Genomic DNA, 16,213 nt, shown 5'->3' with positions numbered 1-16,213 from the left:
TACTGACAAATGAACTAAGCTGATGGGAACGGGTTCTCTTTTCCAAAAAAAGATAGACGTTCTGGATAAAATATGGTCCAAAAAAGTAGTGCATAACTGAGTTTGAAATATCGAAATAGAAATATCCAGGTGCTTAAAAGCAGAAAGAGATTTCACAGAGCGGGAAGTGTGAGCTAATCCCACAGTGTTCTTACAGAGCTGTGCTCCTGGGCACAGGCCCTGGGGCCAGGAATAGGGAGGTGGCAAGGGTTCCAGGAGACAGAGAAGCTGGAGCCAGGTCTCCTGCATTAGGCCACAAGCCCCAAAGCGCATCAGTAGGAAAAGTGCTTCTTTTAAAAATTACATTTTAAATGGCCACCATGCAACTATCTAGCCAGATAAACGAAAACTCTCCATTACCTTTGCAAACCTACTAACTAAAGCCTGTTAGTGAATAGTAGGTAATTCCCTGGTATAACCCTATACTTCTGTGTCCCTCGGCTACTCTGCTTACCAAGAACCATAATACCAGTTTCTAAACCTGTCATTGCCTGGGTACTTGTAATTTTAACTCCATAATTTAAATATTAAGGTAACTGATAAAATATGAGTATGTAAAGAGAAGGACTTATTGTTTCTATAGAAACAGCTTGAATTCTTTGGAAAGACTCAATAAAGGTGAGTTGCTAAAAATATTGCTAAGTTAGCTATGAACAACAAAATGGTATGAGAGTCTTAAAAATTTAGAATTCTACAGTCAGACTGCTTAACAAATATCTACACATTTTAGTCCACTAATGTTCCTTTAAAAGAAAGTGAAAATTAAAGATAATATTTATGGGTATCCAATTAGGACAGCTTTCACAAAATACCTGCAAATGAAGAGATATTTGACACATTTTAAGGTAAAATAAATATTTAAGAAGTATATGTTTTTTCAGCTCCCACATTAATTCATGATGAAAATCCTTATTTTAAAAGTGAATTTTAAAAATACTAATAGCTGAATCCGTTTCTAAATGGAGGTTAGGAGACTATATTGTACTAAATAGATTTCTGACTTAGAATAGCAATTCAAATATTCTAGCATATTTTTAAATCCACGAAACGAAGGTAGAGACAAGTTAATTTCTAAAAATCCTGCCAGTTGCTACCACAGTGATACTATTCTGTGGAATATACCAATTGGAAGGATTGGTATTTCCGCCAATATTTCCAAGAGTTGGCCTACTTGGAAAACTATTGAGATTGGGCAGAATTTAGGTGAAGAATCTAATCACCCCGGCAAAGGGACTTCCCTTTGTCTGGTTAACACAGAAAGCAGTTGTTAAAACGATTGCAGTAGTATATGCTGTCCCAAAGAGGCAATGACAAGAACTCTGACAAGACTATCGAATGTACGAGTGTGACAAAGCACTCACTGCAAACAACAGAGAAGTTTCCTGGGAATGAAAGATATTCAAGTAAATTAGAGGACTAACTTAAACCTACTAATCCAGGACACACAGTGTTGAGACTGAAACTTTAGCCTGGTCCCTAGCATTAACTAAAGCCTTTTGTCTTTTTTTCCACTACAACAGTGCCAATTAAGAATAGAGTGTCAGCCGAGAGAGGTGTGTAATAGAAAATGCTGACAGATTCTTAACGCTAACAGCCAGAAGAGAGTTGCTTTAATAAGGTGTCCAGAAGCAAAGGAATTTTTTAAGAAATGGAGAAAAGAGAAAATTACTAAACAGAGATGAGCTGAGCTGTAGGTAGGGATGGGAAATCTGATGTGGGAGTCCTGAGGCTGCGAAAAAGCAGAATCAAATCACACTGGAAGCAAAGTCCCCTTCTTTTAGATCCCACTCCATCCCCATCTGGTTCAAGTTAAGCCCATTCCCAGCCTAACACTGTCCTAATCCAGAAGCTGTGGCCAAGCCTGTGAGCTTATGCTTCCCTAGGGCTTGGCACTTTCTGCACACAGAGGAAATGTCCATGGGACAGAGACTTTAAAAAAAAAATCAAATCATGTTTAATGTAGTGCCTTGTAAAGAGCCTTCAGTATGAGCAAGGTCACATTAAGTAAAGAAGGCATCTCAAGTGAAACATCAAAGCAAAGCACACTTGGAGTGACATTATCTAATGTGATCACCAAGAGGTATAGCAGGACTCCTCTCTGATCCTCCTTTGGGAACTTGTCTTTTACTTTTTATCATGAAAATTTTAAACAAACCGAAAGTAGCAAGAACAACAAAACATCTCCATGTAGCTATCATCCTGTTTCAGAAATTATCAATATGTAGCAAATCTTGTTTCATCTACATATCTCTCCATTTCTCCTTTCCCCAACCGGATTATTTTAAAGAAAACCCACACAGAAAATTATTTCATCCATAAGTATTTTGATGTGAATTTCTAAGACAATCCTGTATTTCTTAACATAACCATAAGATCATTATCATATCTCAAAAAGTAGCCATAATTCCTCAATCATAAAATATTCAGTCAGTGTTCAAGTTTGTTTGAGTATTTCTTGGAACAATGAGGGTCAGGCAATAGAGAGAAGACAGACTGAGAGTTCTACTAACAGACAGTAAAGAATACAAATATTAGCAGTAGAAAGATAAATAAAACAACTAATCTTGAAGTATATACACAGCTGCACCAGAAATGCTTCCTAAACCAATAGGCTATAGCCTACAGCCAGGCAAAACAGCCTCCTGCCTCCTCAACATCAGTCCCTCAAGTTATTCTGCTGTGGCTTTTCTTCTCCTTTGAGGCCATTACGTGTAATACTTATTTTACAACCAAGTACGGGCTGAATAAAAATTCAAAGGAAGACCCCCTATCAATTCCCAGAGCACGATAGCATGACTAGATGTTGTCACCCAGAAAAGCCAGTATTAAACAGGTCCCAACAGAGAGCCCCAAATAGGATCCTTTAAAAGAACTCTTTTGCACCAACAGTGGTGACTCTGCCATTAACTGAAGATGTAAGAATGACTCCTGAAAGGATTGGGGAAATTAATAATGATGAAGAAAAAGGGTTCTTGAGTTGAATTTTCTAGAATCTAATCCCAATTCTCAACTTGCATGCTAAGTAAACTTGGGCAAGCTCATTAATCTATTTGAATCTCAAGTTTCTGAAATGTTAAATGAGGTTAGTAGCAGGATCTATCTCCTAGTTTGATTTTGAGAACTGATAGGGACAGTGTATGAAAAAATACCTCGATGCCCAGCAACTCTGGAAGCAGGACTTTTAGTGTTAAAACTGGGAGAATACCAGGCATATCAGGACAGCTGATCCCCAAAACAGACTATCTGGGACACAGACAGCATCTAATACATATTAACACCGGTTACCAGTAGCAATTGAAGTACAGTAGTGTTTTCATTCCTCATCAAAGGAGATAATTTCCCAAGCAACTCCAAAATAGAATTTACTCTTTCTCTAACTAGTGATTTCTCCAACTCTGCAAGTATTCAAATATGTTGAAAGTGGATATCAGGTCTACTTTAGTGTACTTGATGCATGGTTTCCAAATGTAACTGATCATCAGAATTTTCGGAGGAGTTTTCTTAATATGCAGATGCCTAGGCCCCCTGGATTAACATACTTCAGTTGGGGTATGAGAATGTATATCCTTGTTGAAATTCTTTGGTTGATTCTCGATTCCAAAATGTATTCTAATCATGAAGTTTCATCATTCCAAGTATCTCCAAAATTTTCTTATTTCACACCAAAAATGTGTGTATTGCCAGGAGAACCGAAGGTCTAAATCTTAAACATATTTTTGTAAAATAATCTTTTACAAAACTTTATCTGTGTTTTGGGAAAATGTCGTAGGTTTGAGGATTTGGTTTTGTTTCATTTTGCTTTTAATTGGTTAAAGTAAAAATCACACCATCTGCTTCTGAGCCTGTGGTAGATTTCTCCAAGGCAATTCAATCATATGAGAGAAAACGAGTCCCCGAGTGCCTGACTCCCCTGACAAGTGACATAACTCTGTCCTGTTCTCCAGCCTGAAGCAAGAGACTGGCTTTGACATTGGAGATAGGGAGAATGTTCCAGTGGCTGTCCTGCGGTCAGGGTAATGGAGAGTTGTAAGTGATTTATATCAGATCACCCAGCAAGCCAGGGGGCAGTGCCAGAAATAGGATTGTGTCTCCTGCTTGGTGGTCCATGGCCTGTGTAGTACACCCCGAGGATAGGAGAGCGAGGTCCCTTGTCTGAGCAAAGAAGCAGAGACGGACTTCTATTTAGAGGTTCATAAATGTTACTCTGAAAGGAGAAAGAAAATTCCCCTTTCATGCTCAAGCAAGCCTAAACCAACATGAGGGAGTAAGGAAATGTTATTTAGTTTTATAAGATGAAAGACTGCTGTATTTACTCACTTCCCACACTACCATGGAGGGGCTCGTTTTTCCCAGTCATTCTTCATGCTTGGCCTCCTGCAGTGCTTCTTAGAAGGCAGACTGGGGCAAAAAGATAAGAGGTGATTGCTCTAGCTGGCCTAGAAAAAATGGTATTTTTCATTTTCTTTATAAAGCCATATACTATCTAAGATGATTCGATTTCTGAGTGCATGACTCAATCCAGTCACTTCAAAGGTATAATAACTAAAGTACTAAATGTCACTGGAGGGCCTGAGAAAAAGATGATTTCTTTTTTTAATTTTATTTTAAGTTCCGGTATACATGCGAAGGATATCAACCTAGATATTAAGCCCTGCATGCATTAGCTATTTATTCTGATGCTCTCTCTCCCCCCGCAGCCCCTGACAGGCCCCAGTGTGTGTTGTTCCCCTCTCTGTGTCCATGTGTTCTCACTGTTCAGCTCCCACTTGTGAGCGAAAACATGTGTTTGGTTTTCTGCTCCTGTGTTACTTTGCTGAGGATAATGGCTTCCAGCTCCATCCATTTCCCTGCAAAAGACATGATCTCATTCCTTGGAAAAAGATAATTTCTTTTCCCCAAAACTTAACCTGTTCTTAAGAAAGAATTCTGTTTAGGCTAAACTGTTTGTGTGTAGTTATGTATTTCTTTTTAAAAATATTTTCATCTTTTTCATGTCTGTATTTCTGACATGTAGTTAATCAATTTAGTCAGTTCCTCAAGGGTAAGAATTAAGCTTACCTTAAGACACCCCAAACACACCCACACTTCCTGCAGCCCACCTTAGTACTCTATACTCAGGGTACTCAAACAATATTTTTAAATTGTTCAATGACAGAAGTAAACATATTACATCATTTCTATATTTAAGTAGATTATAAAGAATTGTGTATTGGATGGCAAGGTGTTATGAATTGAGGGTATGAGTAGAGGAAAGAAACATTCATTTATTTACTTATTATTTTAGACCAAGTTTTGCTCTTGTGCTCTTGCTGCAGTGCAATGGTGCCATCTCAACTCACCACAAGTAGCTGGGATTACAGGCATGCACCACCACACCCAGCTAATTTAGTACTTTTCGTAGGGACGGGGTTTCTCCATGTTGGTCAGGCTGGTCTTGAACTCCCAACCTCAGGTGATTCCCCCCACCTTGGCCTCCCAAAGTGCTAGGATTGCAGGCATGAGCCACCACTCCTGACCCCAATTGTTTACTTTTTGTGCCTCAAAAATTGGATAAGATAGTGTTAGAACTCTTGGTTGAGTTTTATGCTGTTCTATATTCTTAACATGTATATAAAGAAAAAGAAATAAAAATGTACAAAGCTAGCAAGTATGAATCATAGTCCACCCACACAAGTGTGCAAGGAACAGTACTGTATTTTCTATAACAAATTGTTTTTTGACTCCAAGGCCTTTTTTCCCTGGACTGATAGAAATTGTCACCTTTGCTCTTTCTCTAGTGTCAGGGATGTGGAGCAGGTGAGCGAGGTTATCAGTCCACACCAACTGGACCTATGCTTATGTATTAAAGTCTTCCTCCACCAAGTCAGAGTTGAGCCTTGAAGATGTAGTTGGGACCCTAGGGGAAGGGAGAGGAATGAAAAAGACAAAGCTGGGATCTTGGTGTGATGGGATGGTAGAAATAAGGGGAAAGGGCACCAAGAGAGGAAGCCTCCCATCTAAGGCATAGCTCATTTCCAAAGAAAACAACCCGCCCTGTAGATGACCATCAATGCACAAGTCCTGAAGATGGTATAAAAGATCTGTTTGTTCTTTCCTCTGAATCACTTTCTCTCCAGGTGGGGGTCTCATCAGAAGAAATTCCAGGAATTTCTGCTTTTCCTGGATCTTTTTCATATTCTTCAACTCCCCAAGATCCATCTTTATCTCATTTCCAACTTGGAGATATTTTGCAATGTTCTTGAGACCATGAATGTCATTCACGGCTCTGTTTTTTGTCAGGTAGAGGAAGAATCCCACAGTTCACTGTATCAGAGAGCTTAGTTTATTTATCTTTCAGAATTAAACAAGATAAATCTTTATCTTGCTAATACTGAAGGACTCTGACGACTTGACTTGAATGCATGTTGTGAAAAGTCATTGTTTCTTTATTGCAACTAACAAAGATCTTCTTACAACCAAGAAGATGGGCGAGAAAAATCCCATCTTGCCATTTGCAGAAGAAAAGAAAATGGAAGATAAGAAAGTTAGTTGCCTACTTTGTACCCAGTGCTTTATGAAATAAAGTTAATTAACATACTAGCATGTTCTCAGAAAGTTCACAGTCTAATGTAAAGGATAGACCCAAATATATAGCTACAATTTGATGAATACTTTTAATTTATATCTGTTTAAATCATGGTGGGGTCACAAATTACATGAGATTATTTATGATGAAAGGTATATGAAAAACTTCACAGAAGAGACACATTTCAACCAAGCCTTCAAGTATGGCTTGGAGATGGGCAAGTAGAAACAGTGAGATGGAGAATCATATATACAAAGCTTAGGATATCAAACTAGGTGGCATGTTTGTACAATCAAGTAGAACAATGTGCTTAGTACACACACAAGTATATGAGGGAGGAGGGTAACAGTAGAGAAAGACAGGCTGTGACCAGATGTCCCAAAGTTAAAGAGCAAAGAAACAATTATGAATTATATGCATCAATTGCTGCTCCGATTCCTGGCCTATTAAATAAAGAACATACTATCTCTTATCTGGTCTTTATTCTGTTAGTTTTGGTTTTGTGGGGTTTTTTCCATAAAAGCCTATGAGCTTTGTAGTCCTCTCATTGAACTGAAGAATGTACTTCCACTTTACTCTTCATCTCTTCTCAAACCAACTACTCCTCCTCCAAAGAATGAATTTAAATTCAAAATCCACATCCCTATTTGAGAAGGTAGAAATGGAGTCTTTCATTTTTATTTTTTCCCCTCAATTTGCTAGTGATGAGATTGGAAGAAACTGCTTCTGCAATAGGTATTGATGCCTCCTCTTCCTTTATATTCAGTTTCTCACAATTGCAGCCAAAACCGAATAGCTGGAGAGCGAGGACTGGAATAGACAAGTAACTAGTTGTATGAATGTTTATGTCGGCTCAATATCTGATATTCTTCTTTTTTCTGAAATAATAGCATTTTTGCCAAAATCAATACGCTTTTGTGAAGGAAAAAAGCTAAACACGTTACAAAGTTAGGCACTAATTGGAGGGGCAAACTGATGCTGATGGCAATGTTCTCTCAAAAGACAGGGTGCTGCTCTTGTAAGATTCATCCATTGCTCGTGTCTTGTGCATTTTTGTCTGTGTCCTATAAACATTTGTGTTTTAAATGTAAGGTTAGAAAACTATTTTTCATCATTTCATTGCTTTTTTGTGTAATTATTACTTTTTCTCTGCACCCTAATCTCTATTTGAACCTCTCTCGGAGGAGATAGGGTATAAATCCTGGTAAATAAGAAGGAACACATGCAACATTTTGCTTTAAATAGTCAACCTTCCTGAGACTTCCACAATTGACTTAATCTTGAACCAATGGCATTTCAGCTGACTCCTGTAGACAGAATTAGCTTACCCGCATTTGGAGGCTTTCTTGTTTTCCTTACAGAATAAACTATTCACATGATAACTAAAATAATTTTCATTAAGGAAATCAAGCAGTTTTGAGAAAATGTGAAAACAATGTGATGTGTAATTTGAAACTAAGAACATATTTTACAGGCTGTTGACCTAAGGTGGTAAATAGCTGCTAAACTGCTCTGAAAAATAAGCAAAGAACTGGGAAAACAAATATCTGGAGATGGCAACAGCAAAAGGCTTGAAAATAAGAAAGCCTGTGCCCATCATAAAAGTGGTTGAACACAGAAACGCCCTCCTAATGTAACCAGCTGAGCTGAGCACGTTTCCATTTTATCTATGAATGTGTTTCCAATGGGTAAACAGAATCCTGAACATAAAGGGTTTATGAATTCCTCTTCTTTTGGTAATTTGCATGTGCGTGAAATATCTCTTTGACTGTCCAAATACAAAATAACCAATAGTAACAATAGAAGAAACTGGTCCTCTCAACGTGCCATTTCTCTGATACAGTACTGGCGTGCCAAACTGTCCGGCCAGCTCCAGAGAGATGACAACAGCTGCCAGCAATCCTAAAATAGGCCAGAAACTGCTCCCGTTACAGAACAAAGCAATAATTCAGAAAGCTTTGGAGCAATGTAAAATAAAATGTTTAAAGTGCAGAAAGCAGTGGACTTAATCATAAGTGATCCCTGTACAACTGGGCAATTCTGAAGTCTTATTAAATAGTCCATTATAAAAAGTTTGCTTGATCCTAAAGTAGGGACATTTAGAGCTAAGAAGTGGCCTGGAATTATGAGATCACCAGATCAGCAACTGGCTTCTACTGCTTGCTGCCTGAGTCCAAACCTCGCTTATATAATCAAATAATCACAAAAGATTTCTATTTCTAGAGACCACCATAGAGCTGATAATCCAAGCTCTCAACTTATGAGTGATGAAACTGAATCCCAGAGAGACAAGGAGGCTTATCCAAAACCACCAAAACCTAAAATCTTCCATTTATTCAATTCTCTTTGGCTGACTGTAAAGAGTGCAATGGTAAACAATACTGATACGCTCCTGGTTCCCATTTATTCATTCACTAAGCATTGAGTGTCTACAATGTATATGGATAGTTTACTATTAAAGTAATACATGCCATTGATAGAAATTTTGAAAAATATAGAAAAGTTGAAAGGGGAAAAAAATCACCTACCACTCCAACAAATCCACTTTCAACGTTTGGTGTATTTCTTTCCCATCTTTTTCTTAAGTACAAGGTTTCATTCTTCCTTCCCTTATTTCCTTTCAAACAGTTGTGATCATCCTGTATGTACAATTACATATTCTATCTTGTAGCATACACATTTCCTCATGTTACAAAAAAAGTCTGAAATCATCATTCTTCACAGCTGAAAAATATTTTATGGAGTGGATATGATCATCAATCCAGTGTTATTTCCATTTAGAGCAGTGTATGCACTTATAAATCATAAGCATCTTTTCAAAAACATTTCCATAGTTTAGAATATTTCCTTGAGAAATCAATTGATGATTAATTGACACCTCACTTTCTTCTAGGGGATTTAAGGTAGTTGTTTTCTAAAATTCTCAGAATTGTCATGCAAGTTAGAGGGTATGACTCTTCTGGAAACATGTCACCTCATGGTTTTTTTACAGGACACTTTTACTGCCACAAAGGACATGAGAATTACAGTTTTGTTGCCACCTTGACAACCTTGGCCTGCCCACTGCTTTCTCACATTCAATATTCTCAACAACTGATTTGTCTAGGATGGGTTATTCTGACCATGAAGTTCTCTGCCCTCAGTATCATAGAGAGTGCCCACCTTTCAGAGTTGCTTGCTAAAATTCTGGACGTTGAATTAAATTTGAATTTCAGATGATGAATAATTGGGACACACTTATACTTAAAAAGTCTTTGTTGTTGCTATGGCTTAAATATATGCCTCTTCCAAAACTCATGTTGAAAATTAATTCCCATTGTGGTGGTGGTGGAGAGGTGGGGCCTTTTAGGGAGTGATTAGGTCATGAGGGCTCTTTTGTGAATGGGATTAAAACCTTTATAGAAGAGATTTCACACAGAATTTGGCCCTCTTGCTCCTCTGCTCTTCTATCCTGTGAGGTCAGTGTTCCTGCCTTCTGGAGCATGCAGAGACAAGGGACCATCCTGGAAGCAGAGAGAGCAGCCCTCCTCAGCCAGCGTTTTGATGTTGGCCTCCTCAGCCTTCAGAACTGTGACAAATAAATTTCTATTCCTTATAAATTACCCAGGATGTGGCATTTTGTTATAGCAACACAAATGGGCTAAGATAGTCATTTCTTGGGAATTCAAATTTAACCTAGTGTTCTGTATTTTTATTTCCTAACTCTGACAACCTAATCAATTGCTAATTACCGTTTGCTAATTGCTAAATTTGGGTAATTTTCTCTTATCTCAACCTTTTCTGAAAGACGAAAATCACGTGCACCTCACAGGAGAAATGCATCTCACAGAGAAACTCATAAAAACAGCTGCCATACAGCATTTTCGTTCCTTCCTTCTTCGATGAGTTTCACATTCTCTTCCTTTCCCTTAGGTACCCCTCTCCTGAGCTCTGGAGCCCACCTTGTTTTATCCCCACCTCCACATAATAGGTCTAGGATCCCCAACCCAGCCACCCACCCACCTATCCCTGTGCCTTCTTAGTTTGAGGCTTGGTTCCAGGAGTGGTTCACATCAAAGGCTGACTCGAGAGAAACTAGAACATCACAACAGTTTAGTGTGATGGTGAGTGCTAAGTAGACATACTATGAGGGTACTTACAGCAGAGAGAGCTAACCCCGACCACAGAATCAGGAAAGGCCTTTTGAAGGAAATAATATCTGAGTTGGGAAATAAAGGATGTGGAAAAGTTGGCCAAGAGAGGACAAAGAAGCTGGGATGCATAGTCTTCGAGGCAGAGAGAGCATGTGCAAAAACTCAAGGGTGCCACAGCTGACGTGGACTTGACAGAGCCTGGCTGGGCCAGAACAAAGGAGTGCTGAGAAAAGGAGACTAGATCACCCGAGGGTGTGGGCCTTGTTAGATAATTGGATTTTATCCCAGCTACACTAGTGTATCATGGGAGGGGGCACACAGATTAAACACAGGAGTGCTATAATCTGTTTTGTGAATCAGAACAATTCTTCTGACCGACAGCAAAGTAAAGATTCGAGTGAGCACAAGACTGAAGTTAGAGAGACCAGTTTGGGAGGTTGTTGCCATAATTCGCTCAAAGGATGACAATTTTTTTAATTTAATTTAAATCTTAAAACTTTTTTTAATTTCAGGAATAGAACTTGGAACACAGGTGGATAAGGCATTCGACTAACATCATAAAGGCCAGGTTTCTCTCACTCTCCATCTCCTGGTGGTATTGTTTTTGGGCTGACTCCATTCTCAGACTGCACATGTTAGCAAGATGGCTTCAGGCACCCCAGACCCCTCCATCCTCACAACTCCAAGACAAGTGGAAATGAAACTCTACATCAAGGCCAGTCATCCTGGAAAATAATTTAGGGCCTCTAATAAATACGATGGAATTAAATACTCCTGAATGAATGTGGCCAGGTCTGAAACACATATGTGAGATGAAGTCAGCTCTCCTGGGACCTCACAGACTGAGATGAGCAGCGATGAGCCCCAAACAAAATCTGGGGTCTCTTACCAGAAGTAGAGTCAGTAGCTGCGGGGCAGGTAAAAATAATAAAGGTTCACCACACCGTGTTTATCTTCAACTTTGGAAACCCAAAGTAGAGCTGAAAAGAAAAGTTCAACAAGAACGTTTGGATAGAAGAGAATCCAACTATGCAGTCAGCTCGTATCACGTAAAGCAAGGGATGGGCAGTAGTCAAAATCTTTAACAACCAGTATGGTACAGCGACTGACAACTCAGAATGCATGCCAGCTGTTATGTCTGTCAGTGGGAACTGGTGCATATCAGCCCTGCCAGGGATGGCTGTGCAATTTGTCAGGCTGGAGTAGATGGATTCAATACTTAGGAGTCTCCAAAGCAAAACAAAATGGAACAATTCAAAGAAAAGGAAAGGAGAAAGCAAAGGAGGGAAAAACCGAGAGATCCTCTAAGATCACTAATCTTTTTAAAGTGAACTTAACATAACTCAAACTCAAGATTAACATTTTTCACAATCATTTATGTCTTTCATTCATTGGTCAGTAGTCTCATTCTGTTATTCTTTCCTTTATTATTATTATTTTTTTTTTTTACAAATCTGAAAATCATATAGGCCATGCACAGTTAATTAAATAAGAAACTTAAGATTCGAATTGTCAAGATGTTCTGGTACCCTACACATTTCCAATTCCCCAAGCACATGTTCACAGAGAGCATAGAGCATGGTTTCTATAATTTTTTTACGTAGACAAGTGATCCCCTGTGGTGATTATTCCATATACCAACCCTGCTGAACGTGTACATGTGGAATGATGTCAACATTGAACTTCGTTAAGTCTAGTCATATTTCAAAAGTAGTCCAAACACAAATCTCTCCTGGTAAGAGAAAAATTTCATTTTGTCATGCAAATTGGAATCCTGCACTTTGGTCATCTAATTTCTAAGGTGTCATAATAAGAGCTCAGAGCACAGTATTTATTGAGGGCTGATCCAGATGCCTAACATTGTGCTGATTAAGAGAGAGGATGCTGAAAGAAATAGACACATGTGTTTTCTGCTGTTTAGGAGCTCACCACTTTATCAGACATTCAAATCCTTTACACAGATGGAACATGTAAAGAAGAAAACAGAAGCATATAAGAGCAATATAGGTGCTAAGTGGTGTGATACATCCTGTTGGAGCCATAGAGACCAGGAGGAAAAGGATTTCTATTCATTAAATGCTTCAGCAACCTCTGATGAAAGTGTGTGATAAACACATAACCAGCATCCGCTCACAACGGTGGTGGAATCTAAATTCCCCCCTGGGACAATGGGCTTTCATTTCGGGCCAGCCACCATCTCATTCTTCCACTTTCAGGAAATTACCTCACCTCTCACTGCCTTCCCCACAAAATGGGAGTAGCAATCAAGCTCTATTCTTCAAGGCTGGTAAAGAATAAATAACAAAGAAATTGAAAACTCAGTAAAAGATGAGGGCCTAATAAATCCTGACTAGTTAGTGTCCAGCCCCAAAAGGAATGCTGCAAAGAGCATATGGCATATGGGTTTGTAGATGGTTATATATCACCAATTTCGTTGAATTTGTCAGGGAGGTGAAAGGGTCTGCTTACACAGTCTGTTATTAATTATCATGAAGGATATTCACAACATTGAAATACAGATAACTTCTTGGATTAAGTGCAGACATCTGCCCCCATTGTAATGTGAGAGCATAATTGTCATCAGAAAAACAATGTTTTCTTACGTTGAAATGAAAGAATAAAGTACCACAATTTAATATGTTGACCAACACAGTGATTAAAGGGATTTTTATGCTGCAGGGATGGTTTCTAAATCAACTTTGGTGCTTTCATCTTATCAGGCAAGTCATATAGAAGAGAGGGTGGTGGATTCTTTTCTAACAAGTTTACTTTTGTTTTTAAAAAAACAAAAAACTTCTTTCTAAAGATGTGTTTTTTTGGAAGCTGTATTCACAAATCCTTTGATGTTCACAGCCTTTTCTTTATCTTCCCTATTGCTGTTGTTGATATTAAATATGTACAAAGGAATATTTATAATGCACAAGGTATGGAGAATAACAATGAAATGAATACCCATGTAACTATTACCCAGCTTAAAGAACTAGAACATCACCTTCATGCCTCCTGCAGGCTCTGCCTTAATCCTAACCTCTCAACTGCTAGTGTAAATTATGTATTAATCAATTTCTTGTTTGTCTTTCTAGCTTCACATGGCTATATCTCTAAGAAATATGTAACAGTTCATGGCTTCAAACTTTACATAGAGGGATTATACTATGTGCACTCTGCAACTTGTGCTTCTTTTCACTCAGCAGCATGCCTATGAGATTGATCCTTGTTGATGCGAATAGCAGTGGTTCATGCATTTTTGTTGCTGAGTAGTATTCCAGGGTGTGAGTATTCAGTAGTATGTACATTGCTACTACAAACATTCCTCTGTTTCCCAGAGAACATGTGTAAGAGTTTATCTAAGAGAGTGTTTTCCAGACAAAACTCCACCCATCAGTGGAGTCAGTTTAGTGACTCTCAATCACCAGTGTAGACTATAATTTAAAAGATCAGTGTGTAACATGGGTTGTCTGGTAAATATTGTTTCATGAAACTTTTGTTTCACTTTGTGGGTTGCGGGGGGCTATGTCATGTGGTAGAATGTATTTTTTATTCTAAGACTTTCTTAGCATAAGTCTGTATCAAGAATATAAAAGAAACAATGTCCTAGAGAAGATCCTCTCAACCTGTGATGTGCACGTAAGTCACCTGCAGATCCTGATCCTGGTCTGGGCTGGAACCGGAGACACTGCATTTGTAGCAAATGTCCAGGTAACCATCTCCCAGTGCTGTTGGTTGGTGGACCACCTTTTGAACACAGGTGCTTAGCTAAGGGATGTACGTTGGTTTGTACGACGTACACATGTTCATCTTTACTGGACTAAACCAAATATTTTCCCAAAGTTGTTGAACCAATTTTCAAGTTCCCAATGATCCATATTTTCACCAAAAATTGGTATGAACAAATTTTGCCTTGCCAACTGACAAACACAAAAGAGTATCTTTGAAGTTCTCATTTGCATTTCCCTAATTATTCATGGACAGAGTATAGTTTGGTAAGATGATTGGCTAGTCATAATTTAATTGAAATGCTTGATCAAGTCTTTTGCCCATTTTTATGTTGTCTTTTTCTTATTGATTTATAGGAGTTCTTTATCTATTCCTGATACTTATGTAATGATAGTTTTCTGTATCAAAAATATTTTCTTTTTCTCTTACCCTTTTGTCACTTTTTAAAACTAAAAAGGCCACTGTTTCCCTTTGGCCAGTGGCCTTACCTGTGCACCCAGATGTCATGAGGAAATGAGACAAGGACTGCTTGAGATGGGCAAAGTGCCTTGCAAGGAAAGGACTAAGATTCTTTCAGGGTCATTTTCTTGTGTGCTCCTATACAATGAGGGAAACTAAGAAAGCCTTAAACATGAGGAGCCCACCGATGAGCAGATTTAGCAATTTAAAGACACGAACACCGTAAATTCAGGGATCAGTAGAACTGCAAACAATGCCTTCAGAAAACCACTGAACTAAGTATTGGACAGGACCAGCACTAGGCCATCTTCATGGCTGTGTGACCTAATGCAGTCACACAGGGCCTCAAGATCAGAAGAGCCCTCAGCTTGGTCAAATGCTCTGTCATTGCCATCCTGAAATCTTTACTAATTTTTAAATAAGAGACTCTATATTTGCATATTGCTCTGGGCCCCACAAATTATGCAGTCAGCCCTGTTATGGTAGCCCTGGTGTGGGGGCTGCATACTTTAGGATAATAGAAAATGAAGGCAGGGAGGCCCCAAGAGAACTTTTAAGTGAATGAAGACACTTTCCAACACCACCAGATTTGATGTACATAGATTTAAAACAACCTTATAATACCTGTGAGGATCAACTCATTAGCAAACCATGAACAAGGTTTGCTGGCTAAGGGCTCTCATCCTTACCAAGGTGATACATATTTTACAACTACCTCTGTTTTGTAATTTTTTTTTTTTGACAGAGTCTCACTCTGTCACCCAGGCTAGAGTGCAGTGGTACAATCTCGGCTTGCTGCAACCTCCACCTCCTAGGTTTAAGCAATTCTCCTGCCTCAGCCTCCCGAGTAACTGGGACCACAGGCATGCACCACTTAACCCAGCTAATTTTGCATTTTTAGTAGGGATGGAGTTTCACCATTATGGCCAGACTGGTATTGAACTCCTGACCTCAAGTGATCCACCTGCTTTGGCCTTCCAAAGTGCTGGTATTACAGGCATGAGCCACCGTGCCTGGCTCTGTTTTGTTATTGACAAAAGGTGTTTACTGATCATTGCGAAAGTGGGTTTGAAGAATTCTAAATTTCGTATCGATTCAAGATTGCCTCCTACTCCAGAAAAATACTTTTCACTCTAAATAACTGACTGGGTCTGGAACAAATAGGGTCAATAATGCATGCTAATTTAAAGCATTGAGAAAGCATTAAGAATATGAATCCAGAAATAACTACCTGCTTCATATTCTGTTTGTGACTCACTTTCTAGCTATTTGGATTTTAGATGAGTCACTACAATTTTTT

The sequence above is a fragment of the Saimiri boliviensis genome, chromosome 3 (assembly GCF_048565385.1).
Source record: "Saimiri boliviensis isolate mSaiBol1 chromosome 3, mSaiBol1.pri, whole genome shotgun sequence".
Lineage (NCBI taxonomy): Eukaryota > Metazoa > Chordata > Mammalia > Primates > Cebidae > Saimiri > Saimiri boliviensis.
The sequence above is the reverse complement of the archived record's forward strand: the minus strand, read 5'-3'. Positions refer to the sequence as shown.